The 19149-nt window shown below is 42.2% G+C and overlaps 1 protein-coding gene across 1 annotated transcript in view; it reads left to right on the top strand.

Moving 5' to 3' along the window:
• The first annotated feature begins 14581 nt into the window (after positions 1 to 14581).
• The window catches only part of LOC116976742, a 415857-nt gene continuing 411289 nt past the window's right edge, over positions 14582 to 19149 (top strand). The window contains exon 1 of the mRNA XM_033026631.1: positions 14582 to 15384. The gene's annotated coding sequence lies outside the window, so the exon portion shown is untranslated. The remainder of the gene's footprint in view (positions 15385 to 19149) is intronic.

Here is a 19149-nt window from a genome sequence, read left to right as displayed (position 1 = left end):
GGGGAAGGCACAATGTCCAGTCCCCAACCCCAGTTCTCCCAGAAGTCAGGCCTATTGAGGCCACCGCTGTTGCCTCTACGGAGGCCCGATGTTCCTAGCCGTTCTGGCTGGGTGCTGTTGCCTCGGCGTCGGGAGAGTCCTCACAGCGGCTGGGCCACCTGGAACGGCCGCTTCCTAGCAGGGGATTGTCGGCTTCCGAAGCCGACAAGGACGCACCGGGTTGGAGCTCCCAGGCTCCCGATGTTAATGTCAGCACCGCCCGCTCCGCTCCGCAGACCCGCAGCCCGGAGGTGATGATCACGGCGGTCCAGCTCACCGGAGCTCCAGCGCGTCGATCCAGCGCGGCGACCCAGGCAAGGCATCGCCCGCTCCGCTCCGCGATAGCGCTCCAGCGCTGTGCCGCCACCGAAGCCGAGGTGCTGGGCGGTCCCCGCCAGGAAACGGCGCTCCACGCCCGCTGGTAGGCCACGAGGATGGGTCGACGGGCAGCCCGGAGAAAAAGCTGCCTCACCGACCAGGTAGGGACCTAGAAGTAAGATTACCTCCTTCCCCCCACATTAAGAAGTCCATTTCTCCGAACAAACGAAGAACAAGACTAACTAAAAACTGGAAAAAAAATGAATTAAACGGACGGCTGCTGGTTAGCAGCCGTTCCCCTAGATGGCTCCTCCTCGAGTGCTGATGGAAAGTTTATATAAATGAGATTGCATTATGACATCACAGCTTCTCCTGCCAGTGCAAGTTCAAGTGATTTTTCTCAAACTGGATTTGGTAAAGTTTAAAATGTGAATAACTTGTAAAATGTCCGACAATCTGAACGAAACTTGATGCACCACACCACAGGACAACGGTGAGTAAGGTGGTCCAAAAATTGTAGCGCTATTCTGTACAGTTTTTGCGTAATTTCAGGATCTCTCTCTCTCACAGACAGACAGACGGTCAGAGTTACAGACATACAAACAAACAAGATGAGAGTTTCAGTAATATACTAGAACAAGTGGGACTCGTTAGGTCCCTGTCACACGGGATGTCTGGTTCCCCAACGCAATCCATTCCTGCAAAGCAATATTCCACCACTCACCCATAGCCCCCACGGGAGGCCTGGTCCCCCAAAGCAACCCGTTCCCTAACGCAACATTTCACCACTCACCCGTTTCCCCATATTCCAGCACACACCCATATCCCCCAGCACTGCCTCCACTACTTCTTGCTTCAAGAACTTTAAAAATAATGCAATTGAACTTCCCTAACTCCTCCAGCACTCCCTCCCCCTCCTGTTCAGCCAGTGTTCCTGCATTGCAATGCCAGCAAGGATTTGAATCTTAATAGCTGCTAAATTTTTCTTAAACTTGAATTTGTAAAGCTAAAAATATTAATCACGCATAGATAGAAAGATAGATAGATAGGAAGAAACAAACAATATGGGAGTTTGAGAGGGAGAGAGAGAGACAGAGAGAGAGACAGAGACAGAGACAGAGATCTGCATTCCTATATCTAACTTCCAACTAAGGCCACCAGATGGTGCTGTAAGCACAGTTTATCAGTTAACCAAACGTTTCAAACAATGCAGTCTTTTTGAGTAGAGAGTTCAAGAGAGTTTTATTGTCATGTGTCCCTGATAGGACAATGAAATTCTTGCTTTGCTTTAGCACACCAGAACATAGTAGGCACAAATACTGAGCAGATCAGTGTGAGTGACTGATAAAGTGCAAATAAACACATTATTGGCTATTAATGTTCAGAGTTTTGTCTGAGCTGAGTTTAATAGCCTGATGGCTGTGGGGAAGTAGCTGTTCCTGAACCTGGTCGTTGCAGTCTTCAGGCTCCTGTACCTTCTACCTGAAGGTAGCAGGGAGATGAGTGTATGGCCCGGATGGAGTGGGTCCTTGATGATGCTGCCAGTCTTTTTGAGGCAGCGACTGTGATAGATCCCCTTGATGGACGGGAGGTCAGAGCCGATGATGGCCTGGGCAGTGTTTACCACTTTTTGTAGTCTTTTCCGCTCCAGGGCGCTCAAGTTTCCGAACCAAGCCACGATGCAACCAGTCAGCATGCTCTCCACTGTGCATCTGTAGAAGTTAGAGAGAGTCCTCCTTGACATACCGACTCTCCGTAATCTTCTCAGGAAGTAGAGGCGCTGATGTCCTTTCTTTATGATTACATCAGTGTTCTCGGACCAGGAAAGATCTTCACAGAGATGCACACCCAGGAATTTGAAGCTCTTGACCCTTTCCACCATCGACCCATTGATATAAATGGGACTGTGGGTCCCCATCCTCCCCCTTCCAAAGTCCACAATCATTTCCTTGGTTTTGCTGGTGTTGAAGGTCAGGTTATTGTGCCGGCACCATTTGGTCAGTCGGTCGATCTCACTTTTGACTCGTCCCCATCAGTGATACGTTCCACAACAGTGGTATCGTCAGCGAACTTGATGATGGAGTTCGCACTATGACCGGCAACGCAGTCATGAGTATAGAGTGGGTACAGCAGGGGGCTAAGCACGCAGCCTTGAGATGCTCCCGTGCTGATTGTTATTGAGGCTGACACATTTCCACCAATACGAACTGACTGTGGTCTGTGAATGAGGAAGTCGAGGATCCAATTACAGAGGGATGCACAGAGACCCAGTTCTGCGAGTTTGGTAACCAGCTTGGAGGGGATGATTGTATTAAATGCCGAGCTGTAATCAATGAATAAAAGCCTGACATATGAGTTATCGTTGTCCAAGTGGTCCAGAGCGGAGTGGAGAGCCAGCGAGATCGCATCCACCATTGATCTGTTGTGGCGATATGCGAACTGCAGAGGGTCCAGGTTTTTGTCGAGGTAGGAGTTGATTTGCGCCATGATGAACATCTCAAAGCACTTAATCACCACAGATGTTAGTGCCACTGGTCGATAGTAATTGAGACACGTCACCTTGCTCTTCTTGGGCACTGGTATAATTGATGCCCTTTTAAAGCAGGTGGGAACCTCAGACCTCAGAAGTGAGAGGTTGAAAATGTCCGTAAAAACTACAGCCAGTTGGTCCGCACAGGTTTTTAGAACACGACCGGGTATTTAGAACACTTTCCTGGTGTCTCTGCCAGGGAACCACAGCAATTCTCTCTTATGCCCCTGTCCCACTTAGGAAACCTGAACGGAGACCTCTGGAGACCTTGAGCCCCACCCAAGGTTTGCATGAGGTTCCCGGAGGTTCCGGTCACTCTCGATGAGTCACTACAGGTTTTGGTCACTTGAGTTGGTTAGCTTCGACCGAAGCGTGAGCTGCATCTATTGCGTCTCTCGTTCCCTTCTGATTCTTGCTGCTTCTCGAAGTTCCTTTACGTGCTCCCTTGACCATCCTGCAGTTCTTTTTGTCCCTTTTCCTGACATGATGTCCAAAAAGCAGCCAAAAGACAATTTCATTTGTTAATGAACACTGAAGAATTTGTGGAAAGCATGTTTTGAGGCGGGGCTGTCAGGGTGGGGGGTGGCAAATGTCTTGCAGCTGAGGGAGGGGAATGGTTTCAGGCGGGGGCTGTCGTGGGATGATGAGGGAGGGGGGTGTTCTGCAGTGGGGGACGGGGACGGCTTCCGTAGGGGGCAGAAGGGGGAGTGTCCTGCAGCCAGGCAGAGGGCAGCTTCTTGAGGGGGGGATGTCCGTGGGGGGAGGGGAGTCGGTGAGTGACCTACTCAGGGCCTCTGGACTCACTCACTGCATCTGGACTAACTCGTGACCTCTGGAGTGACTGACTCACTCACTGATGGCCTCTGGACTGAAAAAACTGACTCGCAGCCTCTGGACTCACTCACGGCTTCCACACTGACTGACTTATGTCCGACTTCTGAAGTCACGCTCGACTATTGTAAACTGAAAACTGTAACATCCACATTCAGGAACAGCTTCTTACTGACATCCATCAGGCTATTAAATATAACGAATAAGCTCTGAACTACAAAATACTATTATTTGTACTATTTGTTATTTATTGAATACTCACACACACCCTCTACCTCACACACTCACACCCCCCACCTCACACTCACCCATCCTCCACCTCACACACACACCCTCCACCTCACACACACACACACAGACCCACACGCACACACACAGACCCACACACACACCCTCCACCTCACACACACTCACATACACACACACACATACACTCACACATACACACACTCACAAACACACACCCTCCAGCTCACGCACACACTCACATACATATACTCTCACACACTCACTCGCTCACTCACACACACACACACTCGCTCACTCACACACTCACACTCACACACATGCACTCACATACATACACACACACTCACAAACACATACACTTACATACACACATACTCACACACACACACACATACATTTACACTCACACACACACACACAGCCACATACATACACACACTCACCCACACACATACACACTCACACACACATAAAACTCACACACACACATACACTCACACACACATATGACAGTAAACCTTCTTGAATCCACTCACACGGCTGAGCGCGGCCTCTCCACTGTGGGGCTTTCGCAGTCAGCAGCACTTCCGCAATCAGCGCAACCTCTGCGCTCACCGGAAATTACGCAATCACCGCGACCTGTCCACTAAGCGGAAGTCACGAAATGAGTGGGACTTTTGGACTAAACACAGTCAGACCTAATAAAGCATTTATTCCTTCCGAACACAGTCGCACCTAATAAAGCATTTATTCCTTCCAAAAACAGCCAGACCTAATAAAGCACTTATTCCTTCCAAACACAGTCGGACCTAATAAAGCATTGCAGTTTCAAGCACAGGCAGGGCAGCAGGCCAAACAACTCATGGCATTGTCATTTCATTTCATTTCCAATTAAGCATTGCACTTTCAAGCACAGGCAGGTCAGCAGGCCAAACAACTCACGGCATTGTCATTAAGGGCTAACAAATTATCTCCTAATCTGAGGAAAGACATTCTTGCCCTCGAGGGAGTACAGAGAAGGTTCACCAGACTGATTTCTGGGATGTCAGGACTTTCATATGAAGAAAGACTGGATAGACTTGGCTTGTACTCGCTAGAATTTAGAAGATTGAGGGGGGATATTATAGAAACTTACAAAATTCTTAAGGGGTTGGACAGGCTAGATGCAGGAAGATTGTTCCCGATGTTGGGGAAGTCCAGAACAAGGGGTCACAGTTTAAGGATAAGGGGGAAATCTTTTAGGACCGAGATGAGGAAAACATTTTTCACACAGAGAGTGGTGAATCTCTGGAATTCTCAGCCACAGAGGGTAGTCGAGGCCAGTTCATTGGCTATATTTAAGAGGGAGTTAGATGTGGCCCTTGTGGCTAAAGGGATCAGGGGGTATGGAGGGATGGCAGGTACAGGATACTGAGTTGGATGATCAGCCATGATCATATTGAATGGCGGTGCAGGCTCGAAGGGCCGAATGGCCCTATTTTCTATGTTTCTATTTATTGCAAGTACATTGCAGACTCACAGTTCAGTTGATTCACAGCTTAGAATGACAGCCTTGGCCTCTCCCTCATGATCTTGCAGGATGACTGACACGTCCAGGCATCTGGGGTTTTATAGTCCTGCCCTCCCCCCCCCCCCCCCCCGGAAGGGGCGTCAGCTCCATCGCGGTGATTGACAGGCGAGAGGACCAAGCAGCTGATCTCAAGGTTTTTTTTTGGTTTTTTTTAATATTTTATTTTATTAGAAGTAAGTACAGTCATATGGCACCAAAGTGCCTAATATATATTTTCATAATACATTTTATGTACAACTTCTTTTTTTTTTTTTTTGTTACACTGAAAAAAGATTAGAATAAGAAAAAGAAGTTAGATAGTAAAGGATAGAAAGATGTGAAATATATAGTGTGTGAAAAAAGAAAACGAGTAAATGAAGAAAGTTGAGAGAGAGAATAGAGAAAAGAAAAGAAAAAAAGAGGAGATCATTATTTATAGTCTTGACCAACCCTCGTCCAGTCCTGAAACAGTTATTTTTTACAATTGTGTTGCACCATATGATTCCAAAAAAACGACGAATGGAGACCAACTCGTTATGAATTGGTCTGATTTATCCATTAGGAGGAATCGCATTTCCTCAAGATGAGCGGTGTCCAACATACTTGCAATCCACATTTTAAGCGTTGGTATTGATGTACCCTTCCAAAATTTAAGAATTAATTTTTTTGCTATTATTAAACCATAGTTAAGGAATAGATTTTGAGATGTGTTCAATTTATTCCCATCTTCCATTACGCCAAATATAATAATTTCAGTATTAGGTTCCATTTTTGTCTTGAATAATTTTGTAAATATTTCAAAAATATCATTCCAAAATCTATAAAGTTTTATGCAGGAGACTAAGGAGTGTGTTATAGTTGCCTTTTGGGCTAGACATTTATCACAAGTGGCGGATATATTTGGATAAAATTTGTTCAATCTTGTTTTTGAATAATATAATCTATGTACAATTTTAAATTGAATTAAATTATGTCTTACATTAATTGAACATTTGTGAATATATATCAGGTATTTTTCCCATTTAACCTTCGTAATTTTTATCATTAGTTCCCGTTCCCACTCTTCTCTAAGTACCTCTGTCGATGGTAGGTCTATATTTAGAATACTATTATATAAATATGATATTAATTTTTGTGAGTCAGCTTCAATATTCATTGCCTCTTCCAATAAGTCAGGAGTTACTTTTTGATATCCTTGTATATATTTTTTCACGAAATCGCAAATCTGAAGATATTTAAAATATTGGTTGTTTTTCAATTTAAATTTTAATTGTAATTGTTGGAATGATAGTAAGTTTCCCATTTCATACATATCCCCGATCCTTCTAATTCCGAGACTTTCCCATTGGTTATATGTCTTATCAATAAGAGATGGTTTAAATAAAGGGTTATTCGCTATTGGCATTAACAGTGATAGATTTCTTAATTTTAAAGATAATTTTATTTGTTTCCAAATTCTTATTGTACCATATATAATTGGGTTCTTCTTATATATTGTGTTATTCAGTTTTTTTGGGGAGAAGAGGATCGTTCCTATATTACTAGGATGGCAATCCTCCTTCTCCATTTTTATCCATTCTGTCTGTTGGGTAGAACTATCCAACCAATAAATCATATTCTTAATATGCACTGCCCAGTAATAATACATAAAATTCGGAAGTGAAAGTCCCCCGACCTCTTTTGGTTTACATAAGTGTTTTTTTGTGATTCTATGTGATCTATAGTCCCAAATATAATTAGTAATATTAGAGTCTAATTTAAAAAAAAGTATTTTGGTATATATACCGGTATAGATTGAAATAGGTATAGTAATTGTGGTAGGAAGATCATTTTTATTGCATTTATTCTACCTAATAATGATAAGGGAAGTGTTTTCCAAAATTTAATCAACGTATTAAGTTTATTTAATAAAGGCATGAAATTAGCATTGAATAATGCTTTATATTTTCTAGTAATCTGAATACCCAAATATTTAAATTTTTCTGTTGCGATTTTAAAGGGGAACTTCAGTAAGTGTGTAGGTTCTTGAGGTTTTAATGTCATGATTTCACTTTTATTCCAGTTTATTCTATATCCAAAAAAAGACCCAAATTCCTCTATTAAGTTTAATAAATTTGGTATGCTCGTTTGTGACTTTGTAATATATAAAAGTATATCGTCTGCATATAATGAGATTTTATTCTTTGAGTCTCTGGTATTATAGCCCTGAATATTCGGATGAATTCTTATACTTTCAGCCAGGGGTACTATCATAAGGGCAAATAGCAGGGGTGATAGTGCACATCCCTGCCTATTACCCCTTGATAGTTGAAATTTTTGAGATAACATGTTATTAGTTAAAATTCTTGCCATCGGTTTATCATATAATAATTTTACCCATCTTATAAAATTCTCTCCCATATTAAATTTTTGTAGTACTTTATATAAGTATTGCCACTCTACCTGATCAAATGCTTTCTCTGCATCCAAAGAAATAATTGATATATCTTCTTCCTCTACTTTATGCGAGTACATTATATTAAACAGACGTCTCAGATTATTAAATGAGTATCTTTTAGGTATAAACCCCGTTTGATCAGGGTTTATCAATTTACTAATATATTTGCTTAATCTTCTTGCTAAAATCTTTGCTAAAATTTTCTGATCTGTATTTAAAAGTGATATAGCTCTGTACGAGCCCGGATCTTCTAAATCTTTATCTTTTTTTGGAATAAGCGTAATAGTTGATTCTGTTAGTGTTTCAGGTAGTTTGTTTTCTTTAAAAGCATGGGAGTATAAATTAAATAAATAAGGGGTTGTTATCTCCTGAAATTTTTTATAAAATTCATTATTAAAACCATCTGGTCCCGGTGTCTTACCATTTTTCAGCGATTTTATTGTTTCACCTATTTCTTTGATTGTAATTTGAGCTCCTAATTCCTCTTGTTCCAAAAGGTCCAGTATTGGAAGATTACAATTATCTAGAATTTTTTTATTTTACTATCTTCTCTTTTAATTTTAGATGTATATAAATTTTGGTAAAATTGGGCAAATCTATTATTAATATCTTTAGGTAGTATTAGTAATTCACCTTTCTCTGATTTAATTTTGGTTATAGTATTTTCCTTTTCTTGTTTTTTCAATTGGCGAGCTAAAAGCTTATGTGGTTTGTCACCAAACTCAAAATGTTCCTGTTTTGTCATTTGGAATAGTCTTATTACCCTTGCCGATAAAATTCGATTAAGTTTAAATTTCAGTAATATTATCTTATTGTGTTTATCTGTCGTGGAATCTTTGGCATTATCCATCTCTAACTGTCTGATTTCTTGTTCTAACAACAATTGTTCTGTCTTATTCTTTTTATTTTGAAAACTTTGATATGAAATTATAATTCCTCTCATAAATGCCTTAAAAGTTTCCCATAATAAAGAAGGCAAAGTACCTGGTATATCATTTGTATCGAAAAAAAGTTCCATTTGTTGTTTTAAATATTGATAGCCTTGCACGTCATTTAAAATATGTGTATTAAACCTCCAAAAAAAATTTTTGCCCGGCATTCCCTGGCATTAATTTCATATCCACTAAAAAATAATCAATTCTTGAATAAGTTTTATGCACCGAAGAGTAAAACGAGTATTCCCTTCCAACTGGATTAGCAGATCTCCATACATCTATTATATTAGTATTTTTTATATATGTATTTAGAAGTTCGCTAGTTTTAGATTTTAAATTACTCTTCTTTTGTTTTGCTGATTTATCTAGATATGAATCTAAAACACAGTTAAAGTCCCCCCCTATTATCACATTTTGGTAATTAAACTCTGATATTATGTCAATAATTTTATCAAAAAAGTGGGGGTTATCAAAATTCGGAGCATAAATATTTATCAAAGTTAGTGGGGTTGCATAAATTTCACCCGAAACTATAATATATCTTCCCTCTTTATCTGATATGGTATTCTTTAATTTAAAAGGAATACCTTTCCTAATAAGAATAGCTGTACCCCTAGATTTAGAAGTAAATGAGGAGTAGTATGTTTGGCCTATCCAATTCGCCTTTAATCTTATTTGTGTTTGTTGTTTCATGTGTGTCTCCTGCAAAAACATTATGTCGCTTTTCAACGATTTTAGTTGGGCAAAAATTTTACCCCTCTTAATTGGTTCGTTGGCACCCCGTATATTCCAACTACAAAATGTAATTCCTCCATTCTTTATTTGTCTATCGTCTTGCATTGTAAATCAGGGTAATATTCCTGAATCATATGGTGCAAACAAATACCTCAGAATTTTAGGACTTGGGTGGTCATCCCGGTTTATTAGATTTATATTGCATCTCCTTCTTGTAAAGTGCCTTAGAAAAAGAAAAAAAGAATGTGATACACAATTACTTTCAAAAAAATTAAACAGATAAAAATCTTGATTGTGCTTTAAAAAAAAAGGTGCTATTAAGGTATCTAAGGGAAGATACCTTAAGGACGAATAGCCATCAACGATGGCAAAAAATGTATAGACCTCCGTGATGTTGTTATACATTGTGCTCCTCCCCCTTGGTGAATCCTCATAAAAAGTTACATATCGTTTCATATTGTGTTTTTTCTTATATGAGTTTATCAAATCAGCGCTAGTGACAGCCGAGAGAAAAAAGAGACATAAGGAATAAAAAAACAAAACAAATATAGAACAAACATATACACGATTATATAAGTATATATGTCCCTCTAATTTATCCAATCTTAATCTAATCTAAACTTTCCCATATATATCCACCCTGTATTCTTACATAATATCCCATTCTATAACTACCATACATCATACAAGCTGGTACCAAAGGGTTAACTACCGTACAAGCAGGTGCCAAGGGGTTAAACTTTGAGCTTTGCATCCAAGGTTGAATATAACCAAGCTCTCTGAATAACACATTCCAACGAGATAAGCTTTATAATTGTCTGGGTAGCTCGGCCATTTTAATCAGTTCAAAACTTTGTAAAAAGTTCAAATTTCTTCCTTGTCAGCAGCTTGCCCCGATGTTTTCTTAACGATATCCTCTGCATACTTTAAAGCTTTTCCGGGAGCTGCAAATGAGCGTTCAACGCCGTTATAAGTTATCTTCATTTTTCCGGGAAAGAAAATTCCATATCTTACTCCCGGGACTTCCCTCAAAGTGTGTCTTGCCGGTGTAAACAATCTCATTTTCTGGACTACCTCAGGAGAGTAATCGCGAAATATTCGCACATTATCCCCACGGTATGTCAGCTTCTTCCCATAAGTGATCTTTTTCAATATAAATTCCACTGAAGAGATGTCACGGAATTTCACAATTATCTGTCTTGAATCATTTGTTCCTCTTCCAACTCGTTTAGCGACGTCTGTTCTTGGTTCTTCCGACAATTCCAAGACATCTTTGAGTAAGTCAGTAACGAAAGTACATGTTTGAGATTCATGTCCCTCTCGTCCTTCCTTTACTCCGAGAATCCTCAGGTTATATCTCCGAGTTCCTGATTCCAGGTCCAGACATTTATCAGTCATTCTTCCAAGTTTTTCCTCTTCAGTTTTCTGTGATTGTTTCAAATTCTTTATTTCCGAGACAATCTCTTTTATCTCATTCTCCATCTCTTCCATTATCTCATCCAGCTTTCCGATATCATCACTTACACCTTTAAATTTCTTGTTGTAATCATTTTCAATTCTGACACACTCTGATTTTAATCTCTTATCAAAATCCTTATACTGCTTTTTGAGTTCTTTTAACTCACTGCAAGTATTATCAATTTTTTGAGAAATTCTCTCCATGCTAGTCTCCATACTCAAGGTTTTTTAAACACTCATTTAAAAAAAAATTATTGATGGGAAAAATCCTCAGGGCTTGCTCAGTGGAGGAGGACTGTGAGTAAGGGCCAAAATCACAGTGATGCAGGATCTCGCTTTTACTAAAAATCAATCTACAGTGCAGACAGGATGTGGTCAAGATGAGACTTTTAATTATATGGATGGAGCGGACTGAAAGCTGGAGACACAAGAACCTGCAGATGCTAGAATCTTGAGCAAATCCCAAAGTGCTGGGGGAGCTTGGCAGGTCAGGCAGCAGCCATGTAGGGAATGGAGAGGTGACATTTAGGGTCGGGACCCTTCTTCAGACCGGTGGAGTAAGAAGGAGGAAGCAAGAAAAGAGAGGTGGGTCTGGGGAAAAACCTGGCAAGTGCAAGGAAATGCAAGGAAGGAGTTGCAAGGAAATATAGGACTAAGCGATGGGAGATTAGCCAATTAGCCACCCTGTAGGCAGCACAGTGGCAAAGATGGCAGAGCAATTGCCTCACAGTTCCAGAGTCCAGGGTTCAATCATGACCTTGGGTGCTATCTGTGTGGAGTTTGCACATTCTCCCAGGACTCTGGTTTCTTTCGGGTGCTCCAGTTTCCTCCCACAACCCCCAAGATGTGTGACTTTGTGGGTTAATCAACCTATGTAAAATTGCCCCAGCATGTAGGGAGTGGATGTGAAAGTGGGATAACGTAGAACTAGTGTGCACAGATTGTCGGTATGGACTCAGTTGGCCAAATGGCATGTTTTCAAGCTATATCTAAACTAAACATCTTGTTCTTATTTTAATTGTGATGAATGGCTTTGAATAACATTTTGGGGGGAACTTGATCCTATTATATCAGGGGTCGACAACCTTGTTCTGCATAGGGTCCAGGACCCATGTCTGTTAGCGGATGACGGGCCACATCTCTCGTCATAGTTAATAAATTGAGGTAGTAATAATACATACTAACTAAATTAGTAATAATGCATACTTATAATACATAAATTAATAATAATACATGCTAATAGTACATACTAACTAGTGTGACACGGTGTTGTTTTTCGCATTAATTTTCATGTGTTTTTCAATTAGTTTTCTGCATCCTTCCCGTGCCCTGGACCAACTTGCGTCCCCGGGACTAGATGCAGTTCACAGCAAAGATGCTCCTGCAAAATCCAATGGACTGACTTGTAGTACGCACCGGAGCGTAACTTCCGCCATTTCAGTAAACCCGACCCGACTTCAGTTATGCCTCTCGCAGTGTAATGAGCTTGCGGGGGAACAGTTTGTGTGTTTTTAAATGTTTTTTAAAGTTGTATTTTTAAATGCAGTAAACCCACATCAATTTCCCCATCACTGTCAGCACTGCCTTGGTCGCTATTGCTGAAGTAAGTAAGTGTGTGTGTGGAAACTGCCTGATTGTTTATCTGAGTGGAAGCCAAATCTGACTGGACACACGCTAATACACACGAAAACAGCACATACCTTATGCGGGGAGGAACAGCAGATGCTGGTTTAAACTGAAGACAGACACAAAACTCTGGAGTAATTCAACGGATCAGGCAGCATCTCTAGAGAAAAGGACTGGGTGATATTTCGGGTCGACTTTTTCGATAGCTGCCATGACCCGTTTGATGTCGTCCTTCGCCCTGCTCATGGTCTCGGCCCGCACCGATGCTCTGTGTGTGTGTTTTTGTTTGGCGGAGTCTGAGGGGAGAAGCGCCGGCACCCAGAGCGAGCGAACGCACGGACAAACGGACGAAAGCAAAGATCATAGAGCGGCATAGATGACATTTCGGTTCGAGACCCTCTTCAGACTGACAGTCAAGGGAAACGGGAGATATAGGCATATCTTCCATTCATTTTCCCTTAGTACCGTCTATATCTCTTGTTCCTCTTTCCCCTGACTAAGTCTGAAGAAGGGTCTCGACCCAAAATGTCACCTATTCCGCTCTATGATCTTTGCTTTCGTCCGATTGTCCGCGCGTTTGCTCGCTCTTGGTGACGGCGCTTCTTCCCTCAGACTCCGCCAAACAAACAAACACACACACACACACACACACACAGCATGTCCGGCAGATCGGTGCGCGCCGATACCAGGAGCAGGGCAAAGGATGACATCAAATGGGTCATGGCAGCTATCGAAAAAGTACGTTAATGGTAAGGGGGAAATTAAAAAAAACACCAGAAGAAAATAGAAGTTTAACATTAAAAAAAAGGGGGGGAGGGGGGGTGGATGTTTTGAGTTCCTCTTTCCCCTGACTCAGTCTGAAGACGGGTCTCGACCCGAAATGTCACCTATTCCTTTCGTCCAGAAATGCCGCTCGACCCGCTGCATTTTGTGTCTATCCTTTAATCTCTCACCCTGAATTAGCTAGACGCCATGACGAAAGCCGGTTTCGGAAATGGCACTGAAGATTACCCATCACCTACTACGTCTGAAAAAGGGTTTCGGCCCGAAACGTTGCCTATTTCCTTCGCTCCATAGATGCTGCTGCACCCGCTGAGTTTCTCTAGCATTTTTGTGTACCTTCGATTTTCCAGCATCTGCAGTTCCTTCTTAAACACATACTACGGCTTCGTGGAGTGAACCATTTTGCTCCGTTCTATTATCTTTGGTTCCCAGGTCGGCTCGCCTGTCCCGGGACTGGCTATAGCGCACAGATCACCTGCGTGCCGTGAGACTAGCTGCAGTTCCCAGATCAGCTCGCGTTCCCGGCACTGGCTGCAGCGCCCAGGCCGCATAAACTAATTGAAAACAAAATATCAGTCTGAAGAAGGGGTTCGTCCCGAAACGTCACCCATTTCCTTCGCTCCATAGATGCTGCTGCACCCGCTGAGTTTCTCCAGCATTTTTGTCTACCTTCGATTTTCCAGCATCTGCAGTTCCTTCTTGAAAACAAAATATGCTTGTTTTTCGGGTTACGGGCCGAAGGGTAGGTTGCCGACCCTTGCATTTATATGAATGTTCAATATCACCAATAGTGAAACTCATCGGTGTGAGTTAATTAACATTTCAAAAGTTTAATAATATGTCTGAGATGTATAAGAGCATAAGACTGACGAATTCTTAGGTCTTATCGATTAAAATCTAATCACCTGGATAGATTTACATGCTGGAATGTTGCCTGAGATTGGTGTCATCCTAAAATCGTTTTCCGACGTATTGATGCTACAATACGGGTCGATAATAGTTTAATTGAAGATATACCACACTGCCCCCACGGCAGCGCGCACGCGTGGTGAGTGCGGTGCCGCACGGCGCTGTCTGGTGGCGCGGTCTGCGCATGCCCGGTGACGCGGCGGCGTCAGTGCGCAGTGACGGGCTGTGGGAGCGGAAGACGGCGTCTGGGCCGCGTAAAGCCAGCGCAACGATAACGTTAAAGACCCCGGTCCAGCCGAGCGGCGATCGCAGAGTTCCGCCCTCTGGCGCTCTTCACCCGTCCTCGGTTTAAGCCGCCGCCGGCAGAGAGAGATAATAGAGATAATAGATATATAGTGAGAGAGAGCGTAATTAACTAAGAAAGTGCCGGGCAGGCCCAGGTTCTCCCACCCGCGCGGCCGCGGCTCGTCCCAACGAAAAGTCCGAGGGGAAAGGCGGAAGAGGCGGCGGGCCTTGTGTGACCGCCGCGCATCAAGGAGCAGTCGGCTACGGGGAAGGGAAGAGGGTTAACATTGGAGAAGAGTTGGTGAGCTGCAGAAATTAGCACCTGGAGGTAACCGCCCTTCTGCGCGAATTCTGGGAACCAAGGGAGGCCGTGAAAGGTGTCCCCGCCCCCCCCCGCTCTCGGGTAGGTTTTAGAGGGTTAAAACCTGAACAGGGTTCTCCCATCTCCCCTCCGAGGAACAAGGTGGGGGTGGTAATCATAGATTACCAATACCCTATATATAATATGTAGGTAGGCGTATTCAGGATCTCATAAACATCGAGGCACAGTGGTTAATACAAAAATCAGGACGAAGCCTGAACTCGTCGGTGGATGTTATTTAAAAACTGGACGATTAACGCCGTTCTCTCCGAAGACTATCGATTGGTTTGGGTTTGCGGAAATAGGACGAGAGCTGCGGATGTTTTTTCGTGCGGGAGGGTAAGTCTCATTCCTGAAGTTTATCACCTAGTTTCCAAAACAAATGTTTCAATAAGCGAATTCAACTGCACATGCTCAGGTCATAGGTCATTCGCGATAAACATTCTCACCAGTTGAGCTGCTGCGTGTTTACAGACCTGCGTTGCATTGGTATTCTCCAGTTTTGTTTCATCGAGGTAAGACAATACTGCTTTCAAAACTATTAACTAGGTGTAATTATGGTTAATTTGTACAAAACTACGATGATTTTGTTGGTTTTATTGCTTTATGCTTCGGTGTTTTATTGCTGTATGCTTTGGAGTGTATAACTGTTATACCAGTGTCTCAAATAGCTTTAAGCAATAACAGTCACACGCTCATTACAGTTATTGGCGTGCCTGGTAAGAACTTTGGCAAACAAACTTTACATTTTTTTGGTAATATCTATATGGATTCGTTCACTCTTTGCTATATAGTACCGATGTTACAATACTTACCTTCAGTGGCGCTGCAGTTCTTCCACTGGCCGTGCGGGCGACTTTGGCGCCTTTGGGGTGGGATTAAAATGCTGTTTTGTACTGCCTGTCGTCGGGCTGCTAGCTGCTGATGAAAAATCGAACGGACTTCCTTTCGCGCTATATTTAAAAAAAAATTCCCATGACAATTTATTATTTGGATTAAAATTAAAAGCGACTTTGAACGCCTACAACGTGAAGGATCGCAAGAACGGGACAAAACAAAGGGTGTCGTATATTTTACATATAATCTTGCTTCTGGCCAGTGGAATCAAGGGATATAGGGAGAAGGCAGGCACGGGTTATTGATCGGGGATGATCAGCCATGATCACAATGAATGGCGGTGCTGGCTCGAAGGGCCGAATGGCCTCCTGCACCCATTTTCTATGTTTCTTGGGATGGCTTTAATCAAATTTTACGTTGTGAAAATGTTATTTGGCCCCATAAGAACTGGCAGTGTTTTCCTGCCGATATGGAGTTCAAATTCACCGCAAATGCAACATTCCAATCGATCGAGTTCCAGAAGCAAGATAATTAAAATGCCCATTTTTTTTGGACATTCATGTCTTAAGCCATCCAAATTGTCTATCATTTGTGTTATTCTCTCTCCAAGATCATTATTTTTAAATTAAATATTCACAACAGTTTGAGTCGCATGTATTGTGCAAAAATAATAATTTTGATTATAATTTGAGAGGATGTTTCTGGATTAATTTATGGGAATTAAACATTCAAGTCCTTCCATCTGGCATATAAATGAATGTCAGTGATATTTAAAAATCATGTTATATTGTGAATTCCTGTGTGAATGGGATTAGTTTGTTATTTGGATACTTAGGCTATTTAAAAAAAAAAAATCATTTTCTTAAGAAATGGAATCTACAGGACATTCTTAATGGGGAAAGTAGTGGGCAGAAAGGCATGTCATGCGTGGTTTGATGAGCAAAAATTTGTAGTTTACATGCCAAAATTGAAAAGTTGAGGAAAAACAAGGTGTGCAGAATTGCTTATTGGTTACAATCTGAGGAGTCTGATGATGCTACTGATTATGATATGCCAATGTACCAGCTGGCAACTGATCTTCTCCATAAAGACTTGGTCTATTGCTAGAAATTGTAATTTATGTACCTATCTGTTATGGACTTGCAGCATATTATACAATAATATTAATGTTCTGATCTTGAGAATATCACATTTTTGAATTTTCAAGGTAGTCTGGGTGTTTATTACTATTTCTGTCACAACGGTCAATTTTGTGATTGGCTACATTTGGGTAATTAACTAATTATATGCTTTAATTTCAGGTCATCCAAGTAAGATGTTTTATATTTGTTTCAGAATGCTTCAATCTATAATAACTGAAAAATTCATTCAGCTCTTAATTTTTAAGAAAGTTATGGGCTTTTGACTTGTCTATGATCACAGCTTTTGTGTTAAAGTCAATGGAAAAGCAATAGGGAACAAGATGCTAATTTCTGAGTATGAAAATGGCCATAACGTTTTTAATACTGAAGATATGAAAGTGAATTAGGTGTCAAATTAAACTTGCCTTATGCTTTATCTGATGGGATAAATTGCAGACTTGATTTTTAAAATCTCAAAATTTTGAAACATTGCTATATATAGTACTGTAACTTTATCAATGGCAGTATGTAGGAGGGCGGCCGTAAGTGCGGTGATCATTTAGATCATTTTGGGTTATTTTCTTAATTCAGCTGAAAATAAACAAACTATTGAAACAGACTCTTGCTTTCGCTACTGCTGTTGTAGTGCCAACCCTTGTGGGTCCATCATTTACATGCCACCGTGAATTAAATCTCGCCCCACACTCCTACACTCTCTCTCTCCTCACAAACAGCCACTCGCTACAATAGGCAGACTGCTCCTTTTGTTAATCCTGCCCGCAGTCTGGTGGGGCCAGTTTCACAGACTTAATTGTGACCGACCGCGTTTAACCAGGGCTCTGGGATCTCGGCATCTGATGGGGACAAGGAGGGTTCCAGAGGGAAAGCAGGAACAACTAAGAATCCAGCAGCAGAGTGGCTCTATTAATGGATTCCTTGCACAGTGAGTTCAGTTCGGAAAAATCTGCAGCCACTGGTTCAGGAGATCGACCCAATTATTAACAGGCGGCGGAATCCATCTGTGACAGACACCACAGTGAGACGTGTCCACAGGCGCGGGTGTTCAATAACTCAGGCACAGTGAACTTCACAATGTAAAACCATCCCAGTCAAAACTGTCCCGGAGAGCTGCCTTGCCCGAGCACGGGACAACTCTGGGCAAGGTACCACTGAAGGCAAGAACAAAATTCTCGCCACTAAAAATATACAGCTGTGGCAGGGCTCTCACTTAACCTTTTTTTTCCCTGTTGCCAGCCGGGCAACCTTGATAGCTTTTTAGGTTGCCAAATTACTGTTGAGGTGGTCATTTAAGGCGGTTTGCATGACGCGTGCGATAATGTGCTTGGACGAAGTGCGTAGTTACCAGTCGGAAGCATTCACATATTATGTTCAAGAAGGAACTGCAGATGCTGGAAAATCGAAGGTAGACAAAAGTGCTGGAGGAACTCAGCATCAGCCCACATCACACTGATACAGTCACTGCCTGCCTCAGATTAAATATTTTTACACACAATTTATGAATAAAGATAAGAATGTTCCAAACACTCATAATATTTTGTTATTCCAGTAGCAAACATATTAAGGATTAATTCAATCAATCAATTAATCAAAAGGATTAATTCATTCAATCAATCAGATTTATTCATCACACACAAAGTGCTGTAAAAAGAAATGTTGCCAGCAGCGGTACAATCAAAAAGGAACACACAATACACAATAAAAATTTAACACAAACATCCACCACAGCATTCTTCACTGTGGTGGAAGGCACCATGTACAGTCAGTCGTCCTCCATTTTCCCCCCGTGGTCGGGGTCATAAACCTCTACAGTCGCAGCTGGGGGCGGCCAGGTGTACAGGCTCTCTCGTCGGGACGGCAAGTCCCAAATCAGTGCTTCCCTACCGGAGACCGCAGCTTCAGGATTTTGCAGGCCAGCGGCCGGAGCTCTTCAGGGATCCCCGGCGAGGGATCCTGCTCCGGAAGGTAAATCCGCGCCGTGCTGCAGCTAGAAGCTCTGCAGACGTAATTTCAGGATGTTGTATGCCACGGGCCGGCTGTCGGAGCTCTTCTCCAGCGATCCCGAGCGAGGGGTCCCAGGCTCCGGACGCCTGCTGCGCTGCCTGTGCTTGAAAGCGCAATGCTTAAT

This window comes from Amblyraja radiata, chromosome 9 (assembly GCF_010909765.2).
Source record: "Amblyraja radiata isolate CabotCenter1 chromosome 9, sAmbRad1.1.pri, whole genome shotgun sequence".
Lineage (NCBI taxonomy): Eukaryota > Metazoa > Chordata > Chondrichthyes > Rajiformes > Rajidae > Amblyraja > Amblyraja radiata.
Note: the sequence above shows the minus strand (reverse complement) of the source record. Positions and strands in the feature narration are given on the sequence as shown.